We start from the raw sequence: 19125 nt of genomic DNA, 5'->3' as shown, positions 1-19125 counted from the left end.
GGCTGAACCCTCCACACTGAGCTGGTTTTCCATAGGTGGAGAGGATGATTCTCTCACATGAGCCCACAGCATTCAATATACTGTTTCCAAATCCTTTCTCACAGAGCTCTGTGCAAATGACGACTTGTAAATTATAGGGAATTAATTGCATCATTTATATTCCCTGCAGATCCAAGCGAGATCTGGTCTCAGCCTCTTTAAAGCAAACAGCGAGGCCACATTCTTCCCGTATGGCAGATGCCACTTCTTTCAATTATTTCAGTTCATTTGGATGGGTTGCTGGGGCCTGAGCTGCCCAGTCAGACACTCTGTGCAGGCCTATTCATGAGGTCACTGGGAGCAACGGGAAGGCAGGTCAGGCAGCACCAGGCCAGCCCTAGCTGTGTTCAGTCTGATTCCAGTTGGGAAAGACTCGTTAGTAAACAACCTGCCTCATAGTTACCATTTTTAATTTCTCCTGAAATATTGGCAGGGGAAGGCTCTGTGGAAGAAAAATGAGCCTTGAGAGATTATTCACTGACACAAGGCGAAGTCATGCTCACGGCCAAGCCAGGTTGCCTTATCACGGGCTGCTCTATCCATTCCCTTCCCCAAATTCCCATCAATAACCCACTAACAATAACAAATTGCTGCATGACACCCTCAACATTCTATTGGGACTAAGCACCTGAAGAGGCATTTGCAATAAATTGGAGACTTCTCCTTTCCTTTCCAGTTAATATTTCACAGAGTCCACAAATATTTATGGAATACCTGCTTTATGCCAGACACTGAACAAGACCAAGAAGGCCCCTCCTCACATCAGATGACATCCGATAGAGAGGCACAGACCTAAACAAAGAAAAATCAAATCAGTATCTCAGACAGTGGACACAAAATGGGGTCATGGGAAAGGAGCTGACTAGGAGGGGCTAGTTCCTACTGAGTGGTCAAAGATGACCTCTCTGGGAGGGAACATCTGAGTTATAACTTGAATGAAGAACAGGAAGGAACTATGTGAAGAGCCAGGAGAAGAACATTCCAGAAAGAAGGGACAAGCCAGGAATGCTGCAGGTGAAGACAAGACTGGAGCTGAATTGCTGTGAGCCCAGGAAGGGGTGGTGGCATCTGCGTCCATTCTATCTCCTGGCCTGTTCCTTCTGCCATCCTCCCTCCTGCTCCCTCCAACCCCTTTTCTTATCCCTGCCCCTGTCCCTTGCTCAAGGCGACAAGATTTCTCTCTGTCAGCTCCTCATTCTGTACCTTCCAGACTCATAGACTTCTGGGAGGCCAGGATATTGTGTTTTTCTGAAAGTTTGGCTCTTGGCAAAGAGCCCGTGCTATTTCCATCTTGTGTGGAAAATATAGAATTACCGTGAATTATATTGAAAAATTAGATTCATTCACTGCTGTGATAATTTATCTCCCAATCTGTCTCAGAGAGTTAGCAGCTGGTGAGAAAATAAAATGTAATTTAGGCAAAAAAATCTCACTTTTAATCTGTGTCTGGCAGGGAGAGAGGCTATTAAGTGAGTTTACTATTTGCCAATCAGGTGGTTTTCCTTAGCACACCCTCAAATGAAACGTTGTGATAGAGACTAATGGGTAGCTTGCTCTCCTCGGATGGGCCTTGCCAACCGTGGCATATGAAGTCAGCCCTGCTTAAAATGCAAAGCTTCCTAACGGGGGGCTCCTCCCAGGGCTCATCTCCTGAGATCCTATTGGACTTGCTCCTGAAAGAGGATGCACTTTATAGCACTGGGGTTTTTCATGACAGTTTCTGCCTTGAGAAAGGAGGAGAAACAGTCCCTAGTTTTAAGCCTTATCGACTTAAGGTGTTTGAAATATTCCTCTCCAGCTGGTAATTGTGGCCATTTTTCTTCTCTGGAGTGCCCGATGCTGTGCCCTGCGATGGTCCTGACATCACTGCATGAGTCAGAACACTGAGCTAATCAAGCTTTGCCCAGACTGAGTCCAAAGCTCCCCGCATTGGTGAGTCAGCCCCTCACAGGAGAGGCCACTCGGAAACAGCAGGCTTTAAGTGACAACCAGTGTCCCCTCCCCCACAACATCCCGTCATGTCAGGGCAGATTTCTCACCCTTCTTGCAAGGGATTCTGTTCTTGGAGAAGGGCAGCATAGGGTTACTATGACCCACTTGCTTCCTGGGGAATGAATTTTCTGGGAAGCAAAGCTGGAGGGGTGGAGACAACAGACAATTACTGCTTTCCATTCTACCTAGTTTAGAATCCTGCATCCTTGGGGAAACTGAGGCACAGTTGAGACAGAATGTCCTAGACTAGAATCAGGAGTCTAAAGATGTGTGGAGATTCTGCCGTTTGCTCATCATACAACCTTAAGGGAAGTCTCTTTACCTCTCTTGGCTGGAGCTTTCTCATCTATAAAGTGAGGCCTCTATTGGCTGGAGCTGTCTCATCTATAAAGTGAGGAGCCTGGACAAGATGGGCAAGGTCCCTCTGGCTCAGAGTTCGTTAATCTGTGAATTTGTTATTTGGGCTACACACAAGTGTGCCCAGCTCCACTCTACACATACCAGGTAGAGCAGAGACCCTGCATCTAAGCTTGAGCCTCCCTAAGATACTTGCTCAAAGGACTCTAATTCAGGTGACTTCAGGGAATGGAGGGTAGGTTTTAATTTGGGAAGGGTGTGGAGCAGAGGGGATTGTCAACTTCTCATGGGTGACCTGCATACTGGCTGCATCTGATGGGATGTCACACTCTGATGACATTTGGTTTCCTCAAGGCCGCTGGGACTCTCCCAACTGGAGAGTAGTAACAGGGAGCCTGAGTATGGAGGGCTTTCTTAGAAGTCACCTGGCCCACCAGGTGTCATTCCAGGCAGAACTGTGCTTCATCCATCTCCCCAAAGATCTCACTGACTTCTTGAACATGACCTGTGAGGCCAGGCATAGAGAGGAAGGGTTTGATTTAAATTCAATTTGAACTTCCAGGAAAGCCAGAGCTCTCATTACAGATTCCACCTACCTCATCTCCAGCCCTCCACCCTGGTCAGGTTAAAACTACTGGTGGAATATAACAAGGGAGGGGGTACCCTGGTGCTGTAAGGTGGGCAAAGCTGATAGGAATGTTAGGGCATTTTTGAAAGGTGGAGGCAGACTAGTTCAGAGGGAAGGATGGCAAACTGTTTTTGCAAAAGAATGGGCTACATCTATTTGTTCATTCACCCACTCTTTAATGAACCCTGTCTATGTGCCAAGCACTGCTGTCAGTATTGGGGATCCACAGAAGAGAATAGGAAGGAGAAGATCCCTGTTCTCATGAAGATTTTGTTCTCATTTGGAGAGACAGGCAGAAGACTAATACACAAGTACATAAACAAGATAGTTCAGAATGAGCGGTGCTGTGAGATGTGATGGGGAACACACGTGGGTAGGCAGGCTACTCCAGTGTGGTTAGGAAAGCCTTCTAGGCCAGGTGAATTTTGAGCTAATACCTGCATATCAGGAAGGGGCCAGTCCTGACAAGGGCAAGGGGAAGAATATGCTGGGGTGATTTTGAGACGGGGGCGGCCTGGCATGCACCCAGTCTATAGAAAATGGATTTGGAGGCTCCCATGAAGTTAAAGAAAGAGATCCTGGCAGAACTCCACTATTATCACCTCTGCCCCCCAATAGCTCAGAGGGAAATTCCAGAGGCAAAGATGGTGTGGGCATGTCCAGGGGCATGGATGGATCCAGCCAGGGCTTAGGGAAGTGCCCCAGGGCACAGGGTCTTGCTGGGCTGGGAGCCGTAGTGACCCCAGTTCCTGACAGGGATAGGGGAAGAAAGAACCACTGCCTCCTGCCTCAGCAGAAACAGCCAGGTCACCTCTCTTAGGCAAAGGCCCTCACAGCATCTGCCTCCCCTGTCTCCCTTCTTCCTACCCCAAACTGCCAAGTCAGAGTGTGGACCATCTAGTACTTTTCCAGTGAAACTCATCTTCCCTCTTTTCCCTTTGTGTGAACCTGACATATTTGAACAAGGGCCCACCCTGATGGTCTCAGCTAGAACTTTCCCCTGGCAGGGTGAAAGGAGAGAAAATAACCAGACATGAGGAAAGAAACTGAAGTTCAAAAGAAGAGGACCATCTGAGACATTGTGTGACATGTCTCCCTAAATAGTAAAGTCACTGAAAGAAGCAAGAGATAATTTTAGACAAATTTTAATTGTCCTCTCAATGAGATTCCGAATGTCGTTGCATCTATGAATCAAAAGCAGAAGCTCGTCCAGGAAGGTATGAAGAGAAGACAAATTAGGACAGACTAGACAAGGAGATGACACAGGGGGAGGGGGAGGTGACTGGGCTGAATTTTGCCTCCACACTCGTTGGCTCTGTGGTCCTGGACAAGTTCTAGAGCCCGTCAATCTTCCATAAATAGGGGCTTTAAAATAGCACCTTCTTCATGGAGCACTGCAAAGCTTAAACAAGATAACAATGTGTGAACAGCACTTGGCACAATGTCAGGCACACAAGAAGCGCCCAATACATGTTATTCTTTTTGAGAAAGTGCATGAAAATGGAACACACCTGCTTAATTTAGCGATTACGATGAAGGCGAAGAACAGCAAGTTAGATTCTTCAGGAAACCAGCAGCAAAGTGGAAGGCAAGTTGGGGGAAATTCTCCCTCATTTCGAAAGAAAAGAAATAAAAGATTAAAATAATGAGATTTGAAAAGAAGAAGCATAAGTCACAGGGCCAGTAAATTCACGACAGATACAGGAAGTTGAGTAGATGAAGCTAGAGCAAATGAAGGAGAATTAATTAATCTTTAAAAAAAAACAATTGGAACACATTTTCTGCTGTTTCTGCAGGTTGAAATGACTTGCTACACCACAGGAAAGGAAAACAGACTGACAACTAAAAACAACTCAGGGAAAAGATTGAATTTCAGAGATAAGGAAAATGGTTTCCCAAACGTAAAAGAAAATAAAAGAAGTTTATTACAAAGGAAGAAAATCAGACCAGCTTTAGAACTGTCCACAAAAGCAAAGACCAGACAAGAAGCAGCAATACGAGAGGAAAAGTATGATGGAGAATTCTGATTGTCATTCCAGGTTATCATTCCTGTGAGGGCAGCAGGGAGGTTTTCTCATACAGGAAAGGGCTATGAGTACACTTCCCATGGGGTTGCAATAAAAAGAATCACTTGAAGATACAGCCTAATGCTTAAGAAATGAATTATAGATAGAATTTAATACTGCAGAAACCATAATTTAAAGAACCGTAGAATAAACTATTCAATGGAATCAAGGCTAAATGATGATTTTTAATGGAGTTTCATAATTTGCAACATTTTTTTAAAAACCTTAAAATAAGTTAATGCCAACCCAGCTCTAATAACCTATATTTCTTCTTCTTTTAAAGGAGAAATGGGAGTAATAGGAGGGAAGCAGAAGTTTCCTAGATTTCTCCTCTTTCTTAAGTATTGATAAAGGTTTCTGACGTGAAGTAGGGAGAATAGTCATTTTTAAATTTAAAAACAACTTTTTAGCGCAAAAACAGGATACAAACTCCAAATTCCTGAGGCAAAAGGAACAGAGAAAATGTATTTCCATAGAGCAACCACAATAAAAACAAAAATAATAACAAGTGAGCATGAAAACAAAAGCTTAAAATAACAAAGACACCTTTTTTATTGTGACACGACACCAGATATAAATGAGCTAAGCTCTCTTGTTAAAACTAAAAGACTTTCAATTAAATGATGAATTGAACCCGTCAAAGTTTATATCACAGAAAAGTTAAAACTGCTCTAGGACATAAAAGAAAGTGAATTAATGTCAAAATACTCTATGTTCCTTGATAGGAAGTCTCAACTTTTTAAAGATTTGATTTATTTTGAATTAATTCATAAATAAAACAAAATTCTAATAAACATTCAAATAGATTCTTTCAAAAATGGCAAAATAAATTTTAAGTTATTCTGAAAAAATAAATATGAAAAAAATCCAAATAAAAATTGAAGCAATAGAATAAAGGAGGCCCTTATTTTTTGATATTAAAAATATTTTGAAGGTGCATTAATTAAGAGAGCATGGTATAGGGGAAAAGTGAATGGGCTGGTGTTGAACAATGAGAGCACAGGGACACAGGGAGGGGAGCATCACACACTGGGTTCTGTTGGAGGGGCCAAGGGAAGGACAGCAGGGGGAGGAAAGGTTGGGGAGGGATAACATGGGGAGAAATGCCAGATGTAGGTGACGGGTTGGGGGATGGAGGCAGCAAACCACATTGCCATGTGTGTACCTATGCAACAATCCTGCATGATCTGCACATGTACCCCAGAACCTAAAGTACAATTAAAACAAAAAGAAATGAGTTTACCACAGTATATTATGTTGTTCAGTGAAATTCATTAAGCAATATTTTCACAAGTCTGTGGCAAAAGTTAATTTCCAAAGCTACTCAGTGTTAAAAAACAGTGGTTGAGGACGGTTCTTCTCATTCAGAAAAATTTCAGTGTGATCCCAAAATAATCAAAACAAATCTTTAGCACTGCAAAAAAAAAAAATGTGAAAATATCACTGCAGTGTACTAGAAACCTCCAGAATAGACCTACATAAAGTATTATTTCACAACATCGGGTAAAGAATAGATGATTATTGTGCTGAAGTAACTTGCTAATTGCTGGAAACTGATAAAATTGATCACTACATCATAGTCCCTGTGTAAATGAAGATGAAATGTTAAGTGTAAAAGATAAAAGTACAAAGTAATTAAAATAAAATAATGGTAAAACCAGGATAAATACTTACTTGATCTCTCGGTAAAGAGGGGATTTCTAAATCAAAAGCAAAGGAAGAAAAAAATACAATTTAAGAGAATGTAAGGCTTGACTACATAAATATTAGGCAAGTAGTTCTCTTTGTTGAGAGTTCATTAATCAAGTTTAAGGGAGAACAAACGAAACTAGAAAATGGTATCCAACACACGCGTGCATGCACACACACACAAGGTTAATGTCCTGACCATATAGAAATTAATATCAATTAGGACAAAAGTAAGCACCTAGCAGGAAGAAAACCGGACAAAACACAGATGCTGATGAATTACAAATAAAAAACACAACCGGCTAATCAACGTATGAAAAACATTCCACTTTACTAGTAGACAAAGATATTCAAATTCAAATAACATGCCTATCAAATTGAAAAAGATTAAAGTACATATGAAGAGGAGAGGGTACAAGAAACAAGTACCCCTATATCAAAACCCTTAAAAAATGTTTATAACCTTGGATGTAGATATTCTATTCCTAGGAATTTATTCTAAGGGAACATTCAGAAACTTACATTAAAATTTAGCTACAAGAGTGATCTTTACAGCATTTTTGAGGTGGGTCAAAATGGATGATAATAGGCAAATCTAATATTTATTTATTGAGCATGTAAAATGGCCAGGCACTCTGCCAAGCCGTTCACATGCGTTATCTCATTTTATCCTCAAACAGCCATGTGAGGTACATCCCATTATCATCTCTGTTTTACAGATGAGAAGATAGGGGATTAAAACAACTCAAATGCCCAGCAAAAGAGGACGGTTATATCATGGAACAAAAATAATATGAATGTAGTAAAGCCATTTAAAACCACATTTCTCAAAGAATACAGAGAGACATCACTAAATGTTCACAGTACATTTGTAAGTGTGTGAGAATAGGATACCAAACATATGGCCACATGATTTTGGAGAAAAGTGTATATATGTGTATCTCCCTAGGAAAAAAAGGATAAAGGGAGAAAGAAAGAAGCAGAGTGGGAAAGAGAGAGGAAGAAAGGAAACTGCTAATAGTGTTTTTTTCTGTTTGGGTTATAGAATGATGATCACTTCTTTCTTTTTATCATCCTTTGTCTTCAAAGCTTCTTCAACAAACACGCCCTTTTAGAATTAAATACAATTTTATTTTAAGGAAGGAGACAATTAACGTCACTTTCACAGGTTTTCTTTTCAAAAGAGAAGGATTCCTTTCAGATTTACAGTCCAGCTCCAGTGGTTTATCCAAGGTTGCTGGGGTCACTAAAGTTCTCAAAGCTACCTGATCCTAGAAGAAGAACAGGACTGATTTATTTACCTTGGAATAATTCTACGCTTTGGTCCAGAGAGACTCCGGCTTAAAAAATACTCCTTAGATCACTAAGTCCTCCCTCTGGCTAAGGGTTTTATTCTGAGGCTGAAGCCCCTGTGCATTTTCCCAGCTAAATATATATGTCCTAATATTCATGGTTGCATATTGATATGTCTGAATGCCTCCAGCTCCGCTCCAGCCAGGATAAAAGTGACAAATTCATGGCATTGTCTCCGGGATTTCCACAAAAGAATATTCTCACTAATAGGAAATAAAAACCCCCAAGTTCTTGATCGGTTATTGTAGCAGGTATCTGGGCTGTAGAGGGAAGACCTAAAGGTAGAAGTGGGTGTTATGGTGTCTGTCTAGGCTGGCTGGTTTGGGGCATGCAGCCATAATGATGACCAGAGGTGGATCTGTCACAGCTGTTCTTAAGGCCATGACCCACAGGCAGAGGGTAGGGCTTCATGTCTCAAGAGGGATTTTCAGATCAGCAAAAGAAAAGGCTGCCTCCCTCACAAATAAAGCAAGGGGAGCACAGAAAAGTCTCCTGTTGGCAGTATAGTTGTGTATGTTTCTATTTGATCTTTCCACTTATGAGCTCATTCATTCATTTATTCACTCAAAAACTAACTGTTAAACACTTGAAATGTGCCAGGCCCCAGGAATACAGAGATGAACAAAACAGTAAAGTCTCTGCCTGAATGGAGGTTTACAACCCGATGGAATTAGATTTACAATAAACATGTAAACATATAAACAAACAAGTCAACAAACAAATAGAAAATAGATAATTTCCAATGGGGTCAGTCCTCAGAAGAGAGTAAAACAGTAATGAGATGGGAAGTGACAGGGGATTTGTTTTCCAGGGAGGCAGTGGAAGGCCATACCAGGTGACAGTTGAGTTGAAACATGAATGAGAAGGAAAAGCAGCCGCTCCAAATGGCACACAGCTTCTTTATGCTCCTTAGCCTGGATCCACCTACCTACCAAGCCCACGGTTCCAGGAATCTTCCCTGGCATTCTCAGTGCATACTGTTGCCTCCTTCTCAGAGCTCCCAGACTGTGCCATCAGGCAGTTCTTCCAGTGATGTGTGCATGCGTGTGGGCACATGAGTGCATGTGAAATGTATGTGCATGTGAAATGTATGTGCATGTTCTACCCTTCTGCTAGATGCCAGGGTCCATGGATAAGCTAGCAGTGCATCCTGTGAATAGTGTACAGCTGAGGGGTCCCAGATTTTTCCTGGCCTTGGCCCGGGTCTTTGTATACAGCTGCTCACTGAGTGGATTTGACTCTCCCACAGCTGCCTCCTCCTTTGAACATTTAATATGAATGAGGAGACAGCAGCTGGACACTGCCTTACCTATAGTCTGATTCTGGTTCTGAGGCTCTATGAAATACATGAATGGCAATAGTGAGTGATTCTATTTTCAGCATGCAAGTGAGAAGCCTGAGGTGTCCAGGGATGCCTGTAGAGGGCCCTGGAAAAGAACATGCTAGAACTCCCCTACTTCCAACTTATGCAATAGCTTTCAGCCTCAGCCTCATCCCTTTTTCCTACTCAGCCTGGATTAGTGATTCTTCTCCAGTTGGATAGTTGGCCAAGAGTTGACCTTTCAGACAATGGCCTCATTCCCAAGGATTCTGAGTAATGGAGGCAGCAGTTTGGACAGGGGTAAAAAGCCCAGCTGACATTTCTATTTATTTGTTTGTTTGTTTGTTTATTTTCCTCAGATAAGGGTTTACTCTGCCACCCAGGCTGGAGTGCAGTGGTGCTATCTTAGCTCACTGCAACCTCCGCCTCCCAGGTTCAAGTGATTCTCAGGTCTCAGCCTCCCAAGTAGCTGGGATTACAGGCACGTGCCACCACGTCCAGCTAATCTTTGTATTTTGAGTAGAGATGGAGTTTCACCATGTTGGCCAGGATGATCTTGAACCCCTGACCTCACATGATCCCCCGGCTTGGCCCCCCAAATTGCTGGGATTATAGATGCGAGCCACCGAGCCCAGTCCCAGTTGACATTTTCAACATGCACAGACACGTTAGTGCCTCACAGCCCCCTGAGCTTGCCAGGCTGGCCAGGCTTTGGCTGAGGCCATGAGAACAAAGCAAACCGAGGCACCCAAAGCAAATAGCTCCCCAGGGGAGGAGATGAAAGGCATCCATCAGGCTCCATGCAGCCCTTCAGCCTTAAACGCTGCACTGGCCTCAGCTCTTGATCTAGACTCTGAGCTCTTTCCAAGGTGCCCCAGTCATGTCAAAGAGCCCAGCAGCCCACATCTTCGCAATCATCTTGCATGAATCGGGGAGATGGAATACAATCATAGGTGTGAGATCCAGCGAAAATTCACTTCAGCTTATCAACACTTCTACAATAAGTCCTGAGGCTACAAAGAAAATGTCTCTGCCTCTGTAGTTATTATTTATAGGAGAAAACAGACCTGGGAACCGACAATGCAGGCAGTGCAATGCACTCCTCTAACTGAAGTAGGTGGCAAGCGCACTGACAGCCCAGACAGGCTGAGAAGTCCTCCTCGGAGGACAGGGAAGGGATCAGGGAATTGAAGACTGAAGACAGAAGGACACTTCCAAGCTGGATCTTGAAGGATGAGTAGGACTTTGAGGAGAGAACAAGAAGGGGAAGAGCGCCTTCGGTACGGGGAACAGTATAAACAAAGACAAATAGCAGAGCACAGCGGTTAAGCACAAGAACATGAGCCAGAGTGCGAAGGCTGGAACCAGACTCTGCCCCTTACTAGCTGTGTGACTCTGGGCATGTTAACCTCCCTGTGCTGCAGCTTCTTCACCTATAAACAAAACAATAATAATAGTACCGACTGGATAGGATGGGAGAGGAGATTTTAAGAGTTAATACACATAAGGAGCTCAGAGGAGTGTCTGGCACACAGTAAGCTCTATAGATGTGTTAGCTGCCATTATTGTCATCGACATTGTCTTTGGACAGCTGCCCAGTGTGGACTCAGTGAGGCTGCAGGTGGATGTGTGGTCAGATGTAAGACTGCAAAGGCAAACCAGAGTTACACAGTGGAATAGTGGATCCATCAAGGATTTCAACCCTTCTCTCCCCGGGGTGTATTTTCACAAGCAGGCCAGAGGTGCAATTAAGAGGAGGCTTACATGTCCCCATGTCCTGGACCCCTGGAAGGAAGCCCTCTCAGAGCAGGAGCCCAACTACTCCCTGCTCTGACCACTCAGCAGGCTCAGTCTGTACTCCAGAGACCACTGGAGCAGCCGCAGATGCCTCTGTCTTGGTCAAGAGGGCCTGAGAGAGAAAGCACAGATGGACTTGTCTGAACTAGACAAACTCTGGTGCATCGAAGGAGATCCTGGAGGCACGGTGGGGCAAGAGGTGATAAATTGGGTGGGGTTAGAACCTGGCTACTGAAGGAAATCTGGAAATCTGAGGGCAGGATGGCCCAAGCAGACCAATCAAGAAGTAGAAAATCTAGGATGGGGATCGGCAACCCCAGAGGGAGGCTTTGGCAAGAAGGGGACTGGATACCAGGGCCCAAGACAAGCAGTCTGGAGTTCAGCGTGGACTTTGGCCTCAGAGGAGAAGCAAAGCTCTTGAGATGCTTCCACTGAATGAGCGGGATGCTGGGGTGAAAGCAAAACACACCCTTTTCTTAATGCTTGTCCTTTTAATTTCCACTTCTTTACCTCTTGAGTGAAATCTCAGGCTGATCTCCTAATGTGGGCTCATCACACCTTTATAATAAAGTCTCATGTTCACTTTCAGGCCCCAAAATACTGTATCCAGTGCAGTATCTCAAATCTCAAAGCTGTATTTAAAGTGACAGTTCTTCCTTCTCCTGAGCTTGGGGAAGTGGGGGCAGAGGCAAGAGGGTGTGAGGTTGCTTCTCCATTCCTCTCTTTGCCCATCCCTTCCTTCACCTTCACCCCTCACCAGGCTGTCAGTGAATCCTAAGGGATAAGCAGGAAGAGGGAGAGAAAGAAAGGGCAGGCCTCACTGGACCTGCAGTGGTTGGTATGGATTCTCTCTGGGCTTGAGTAACATACAATGCTAACTCAAGGATCCTTCCTGGGAAAATTCCTTTTGAAGATGACTCCAGACAAGTCTCCGTGAGTCCACCTGATTCCTGGGCAACCTGGCCTCCACTCTATTCTGTTGGTATCCCCAGTGCAGCCTCCTTCACCCCATCAACTGAGCCTTGAGCTTTTGCTTTAAACGAGTGTCAGGCACCAGAACATTGTCTCCCTCTATTTCCAAGGCACACACACACACACATATCAAGCTCTCCAAGAGGTCCCCTCAAAGCCCCCTTCTCCACTTGGCTTAAGGTGAGGGGGAGAGTGTACCTCTCTTTCCCATGGGCTGGTGGTGGCACACAGTTCACAGACAGCTCTCTTTAATAAATCGCCCCACCTCCCATCTTCCAACATTCAAATGTGACCCTTTACACCTTTGAGATGGAGAATGAGCTAAAATTCTCAAAATAGTTTTGGCTACCCTTTCCCACCTGCAGGTCTACATGGAGGGTGCAGCATGCTGTCTGCTTCCCCTCTAGAGTGAGAGGTCCTGAGGGCAAGGATTGTATCTGGCTCACTACTGTATCATCAGATTCTTGAGCTGCACTTAGCATTTAATTGGCGTGGTAGGTAGCATAATGGCCCACAAAATGTCCTAATACCCGGAACCTGTGAATACATTAGGTTACATGGCAAAGGGGAATTAAATTTGCAGGTGGAATTAAAGCTGCTAATCCTCTGACCTTGAGAAGGGGAGAGTATTCTGGATTTTTAGGGGTGGGGGGCAATGTAATCACTAGGGTCCTTATATTTAGAAAAGGGAGGCAGAAGATCAGAGTCAGAGAGAAATTTGAAGATGCAACACTGCTGGCTTTGAAGATGGAAAGAGACCACCAGCCCAGGGATGCAGCCCCCAAAAGCTGAAAAAGGCAAGAAAATGGATTCTCCTTTATGGCCTCCAGAAAGAAATGCAGCCCTGCTAACCCCTTAATTTTAGCTCAGTGAGACTCATTTAGAACTTCCAACCTCCAGAGCCACATGAAAATACATTTGTGTTGTTTTAAGCCGCTAAATGTGTGTCAGTTTGTTAAAGAAGCCACAGAAAACGAATACAATTAATGCTCAATAAATGTTGGTTGCATCATGAAATTACATTGAACCAGAAGATTGCTTAATGCATGTGGAATTTGAGCAAAGGAAGGATAAAAGTCTGCAGGGATGTGTCCTCCAGGCCCTGCTGAGTCAGTGAAGCATCCCTGGACACCCCGTCTGCTCCACCTCTGTAGCCACGTCCGCCACGTCAGCCACGTCAGCCATGCTTGAAGGAGTATCCCATGGACAGTGCTAGATCAACAGTGCCATTTCCTCCTTTGCAAAATGCTACCTTTTCAGTCTGCCTGCATACCACTCCCTTCTGTAATTTTGTTGTTTTGATTTCAAAATTATAGAAGTAATATATGCACCTATCATCTTTTTCTTACAATTTAGATGAGCATTAAAACATATTATACACATGAAAATAGACATTTCCCCCTCTCCTAACTCCTCATTTCTGATCTTCAGAAGTAAACTACTGCTATTTCTGTGGATCCTTTAGCACTTTTTTTACCCATACAACAGTACACATTTACATAATTGTGTGTACACACACACACACAAAGTATTTTGACATGGAATAAATCAAACTGTAGATGTTGTTTTACAGCTTGCTTTGTTCATGTAACACTGTATTTTGAATATCTTCTCTCATTAGCACATACAAGTTCACTTAATTCGTTTTAATGGTTGCATGCTAATCCATTGTTTGTGGTAATTTATGTAACCACTGCCATAGTGGCATTTAGAGGGCTTGGTGTACAATCTAACAGCTTCTTTAATATTTAATCACATTCTCCAAATACCACGTACTCACAGGCATTTTACGACTTCCAAAGGCCCTAAGTACTCATTTCTGGAGGTTCTACCCCACACCACATCAAACATATTTAAATATACCCACAGCCCACATCAAATATAAATTTTTGCTATAAAAATTGAAGGGATTTTTATGATTTTGCTTTTAAAATAATTTGGCTCTGAGTAACTATTTAACTTGCAAATAGCTTTTAAGTGTAATGACATTTTTATGAATATTAAATTTAACAATTAATGAAGGTGACATAATGCTATACTTCATAGATATTTACATGAACACATTAATTTTGATTTTGCTGCTTTCTTTTGCATTTTGAAGTCAATAGTTTTCTTTTTCCTGCCTCTTGTTTTTCTTAGGGCTTTGAGAAGCTTGTAATCCCTAGAGAAGATGACTGGCGTACCTCTTGAGGTGGGTGGGTGAGAGAGTTGGGGTGTGCTCAGGGCTGGCTCATCAGGGTCCCCAAGGCAGGCGTTTCTCAAGGTAGTTTGAGGCAGCAGACCAGGGTATGAAATTGGAATGGATCATAAAGAGAAGCTGGCCATAGGTAAGGAGACAAAGTGACATCACCTGGAATTGGTCTTTCATGAAGGAACAAGACAAGTCAGGACTTGGGTGCCCCCAAATTCCTCATGCACATTTTCCAAGACTGCCTCTTAGAGGCTTGATTTTATTTGTTTTTATGGGGAGGGTCTCCCTTGTTCAGCTCTCAAAGGGTGGCCAAATTTTCAGGGTGTGGAGATCTCTAACTATTGCTCTGATGCTCTAACTGCCCTAAAATTGGAGCAGACAATGGATTGCTTACACAGAGCTGGCTAATGGGCAAATGAGGGGTCTCCATCAGGAGGCAAATTTCTCCATCTGCATTGCTGCATGTGAAAATGTCATACTGATCGGAGCAGTAAATGCTCAGGAGGGAAGGGCAACATAATGACAGAGACAATTTGGCATCTCATTTAATTTCCTCACACAAAAAATTAACATTTTTGGAAAGACTGACTTTCTCCATGGAAATTCCTCTCCAATGTAAGCACTTGCTCAATGATGGGCTATTATAAATGCTTATGATCATGAGGATGAGATTTCTATAGCATCTGATGCTGTTATTACTTTGAATGAAATCACTGTGAGGACAATTTCAGGTCTCACAAGAAGCTCTTAGCTTTAAGAAGTCCCAGTGGATCAGAGCACAATTTTCATAGCTCAGTAGCACAGACAGTGAAGAAGCTGGGCAGGGGTGTGGGGAGGTGGAGGGCATGGGGTGCTGTGTGGCCAAGGAAACACAGCAATGGGCCTAGACTGAGGCTCATAACTTTTGGCTCCTGGATTATCCCGTCTGGGGTAGGAAGGAATTCACAGTATCACGCACACATAGCATTTTCCTGGTTTAATCCTAACAGACTCTGTGGGGCTCTCTGGGAGTCTCCTGCTGGGGTTCACTCGTGCCTACATATCATTTTTCTTGGCAACCATCAATGCCCATCCTGTTACTCCTCTCTGCTCTAGGTCACTATGGGATGACTTCTGCTACTTACAATAGCAAATCAGTCAGCTCTTGCAGCAATACTGGAGACACTAGTGCTTCAACCAGAGGAACTGCCAATTCTAGATTAAGTTGATGCTGCCCAATATCAAAGGTATCTACACTGTCATTTTCTCCCTGTGGGAGAGAATGCTGTGGCCTTCCATTATCATTTTTTTCTAGTTAAAAGAAAACAACTTCAACTTTTAGCTAGACATATTTCCATACAGTGAAAAGATCCTATTTCCCAGTAGTCCTTGCAGCTACAAGTAGCTGTGGAAGTAAGTACTGGCCAATAGGATTGAAGCAGAAATGCAATGTGAGACTTCAGACATCTCCTTAAAACAATGAAGGTACCTCCTTTCAATCCCTTTTCTCTTCCTCCTTACTTTGTCCTGAATGCAGCAGGTATGATGGTTGGAGCTCCAGCAGCCATCATTGCCCATGAGATGGCCTTGAGAATGGAAGTCACCTGCTGAGGATGACAGGGTCTTGCTCCATAATGACACCATGGAACCACCACACAAGTTTGTTTAAGCCACTTTCATTTTGGGTCTTTTCATGTAGATGAACCTTACACTGATACACATTTGTTGCTGTAAAAAGTCCTCGTACCAAAGCTTCTAGAAGCCATATGGCAAATTTGTGTGAATTTGTACTCACTCTCCATGAAAGTCTTTTCACCCTGTACCCGACAGGAGTTCATGAAGTCTAATGGCACTGAGTAATGGATGAGTCACTAGGATCTTCCCCTTCTCATATTGCCCCATGGACCACTCACCACTTTATACATCTCACCCATTCTTTCCTTGGGGTGACTCACTTCCCAGTAGGCTCCTCTACCTCCTATCAAAATAGATCTCTAGTGGACCAGCTTCAGTATTCGTCTATGCTTTAATTTCAGGGTGAATACCATTCATGATAAAGCTGTAACTTTTGCTAAACTCTTTCCCCTGTAAAATACATGCAGATCCTACCCTAATTTCTGGCCTTCATTCAAGATGGCCTTTTTGGAAAGACCAGGAGAGGATTAGACTTCTTGCAGGCATGCTGGTCTTCAGCTGGAATCCCAGGCACAGAGCACTCATGTCATAGTGAAGGTTACAACCACATGTGTGGTACTTTCTCCTGTTGTGATCAGTCACGTTTGCCTTTGGGTTAGTAAGTGCTCCTTGGTAGTAACTGTGAGTTAGATATTCGCTCAATGTGTAATTTCTCCTCCACCTTCATGAAAGGAATATACCTGCCCGCTTGATGTGAAGCTTGGCTATGGGACTTGTTTGAACAACAGAACCTGGGTAACAATGAGCGAGGTCCAAGTATTAGGATGAGATGCCTTAACACTTTTCTGCTCAGCCCTCTGGGAGCATTCATCTTACATAGTAAGAACATTCAGAGCTCCAGGATAAGATACCTGGGGTAGAATTTCTCCAGTTGACCTACAGACCTACGGTCTGAAGCAAGGGCACTCCAGCCAACCTGCAGACCTGCAGCTTGAAAACAGGTGCGACTCCAAATAAAAGTAATAAATATATACTCCTCCCTTACAACAGCTCTAGTTCCACTAGTTATACCAGTCAGTGACTCCTGTTTTCAGTTACTACATTTGTGAGGGTTTGGGTGTAGCATTATTTCAGGAAAAGCTTAGCGAATACAGTGAGAAGTCTCTCATGCCTTACAGCAGCTCTCAAGTCCTTTGGTGAAAAGAGACCTTCAAAGTCCACTAGACATGAATTCAGACATGTAAATAAGGACAGACCAGGCTCCAGCCTCTCTCTGGCATTCTCTGTCTCTTGATTTCTCTCTTACCTGAAAGAAAAAAGGGGTGGCTCCAAAACCCACCCAGAGAGGAGTCTCTTTTCTCTGATCTGCTGCTGTCTCCTTCCAAGACCCAGTGCCCCTACATTCTCTCAAAGCAGTAGATTCTTTTCAAACCACCATCCAAAATGCAGCCAGAGTTGTCTTCTGAGTGGTTCTTGAGAACATCCTGTCTGATCACGTCAGTCCCACGCCTGCCATCTTTCAGTGTCTCTCCACAAGTATTTAGTGAAAGTTTCTTTGTCTTCAGGCATAAGGCTCTTCATGACCTGACTCCTGCTAGTCTTGCCAGCTCTTACTACTGTCCCCCTCACCCACCAGCCCCCTCCAGTTTCAGAGAGCTCCTCACACTTTCCAGAAGGTGTCATGCTGTTCTCTGTTTCCACGTTGGTGCACATGCCATTTCCATGGTTTGGACGCCCTTCCCTTATTCCCTGGGTTGTCACTGCCTCAAGGTGACAGTGACATGATTGATGGAAAGATGCCAACAGTCACAAGAAAAGGAAATGCATTCCTTTAATATAAAGTAGAAGATACAACTAACTACACACAGACCGACTCAATAGAGCCGGGGGTACAGAAGCAGGCACAGTCCAAGAGACTGTTAGGATATAGTTTAGCAGCTTTTAAAAGAGAGAACTGAATTCCTAATGCATCCTTCAGAACCCAGCTCGAGCCTCCCTAAAGCCTTCTTTGGTTTTCTCTGTGGCTAGCTGCCCAAGGCCTGATTTAGAAGCTAGTTACCTGGGCTCTTCAGGGACCTATCACATTATTACAGCACTGGCCTAACCAGGTTCAAGAGCCATTTTGGGATCTCCAGGAGGGCAAGTAACGAATCATGTGCTCTGTCATTCCCGAGACAGCATCTGGTACATTGCAGGGCTCAATGCCTACTTGATAAGCACCTGCACTGCTTGAGATGGGCATGGGGAAGGTAGCAGCACACCTGGCTGCTGTGTGCTGCCACCTGGAAAACAGGTGCTTTCCATAGACTTAGAGCTATGCTCTCTAAACTGCCTCCCTGCCTCTGGGCTTCTCTCCATTATGCAGCCAAAGTGATTTTCTGTGGCACAGAGCTGGCCATGCCACTCTAAACAACATTGAGATACCATCTCATGCTAGTTAGAATAGTGATTATTAAAAAATCTGGAGACAACAGATGCTGGAGAGGATGTGGAGAAATAGGAATGCTTTTACACTGTTTTTGGGAGTGTAAATTAGTTCAAACATTATGGAAGACAGTGTGGCAATTCCCTAAGGATCTAGAAATAGAAATACCATTTGACCCAGCAATCCCATTACTCGGTATATACGCAAAGGATTATAAATCATTCTATTATAAAGACATATGCACACGTGAGGCACTGTTTACAACATCAAAGACCTGGAACCAACCCAAATGCCCATCAGTGATAGACTGGATAAAGCAAATGTGGTATATATACACCGTGGCATACTATGCAGCCATACAAAAGGATGAGTTCATGTTCTTTGCAGGGACATGGATGAAGCTGGAAACAATCATTCTCAGCAAAGTAATACAGGAACAGAAAACCAAACACCACATGTTCTCGTTCATAAGTGGCTGTTGAACAATGAGAACACATAGACACAGGGAGGGGAACATCACACACTAGGGCCTGTTGGGGGGTGGGGGTGCTAGGGGAGGGATGGCAGGGGGTGGGGGAATTGGGAAGGGATAACATTAGGAGAAATACCAAATGCAGGTGACGGGGGGATGGATGCAGCAAACCACCATGGCATGTGTATACCTATGTAGCAATCCTGCAC

The sequence above is a fragment of the Callithrix jacchus genome, chromosome 7 (assembly GCF_049354715.1).
Source record: "Callithrix jacchus isolate 240 chromosome 7, calJac240_pri, whole genome shotgun sequence".
Lineage (NCBI taxonomy): Eukaryota > Metazoa > Chordata > Mammalia > Primates > Cebidae > Callithrix > Callithrix jacchus.
The sequence above is the reverse complement of the archived record's forward strand: the minus strand, read 5'-3'. Positions refer to the sequence as shown.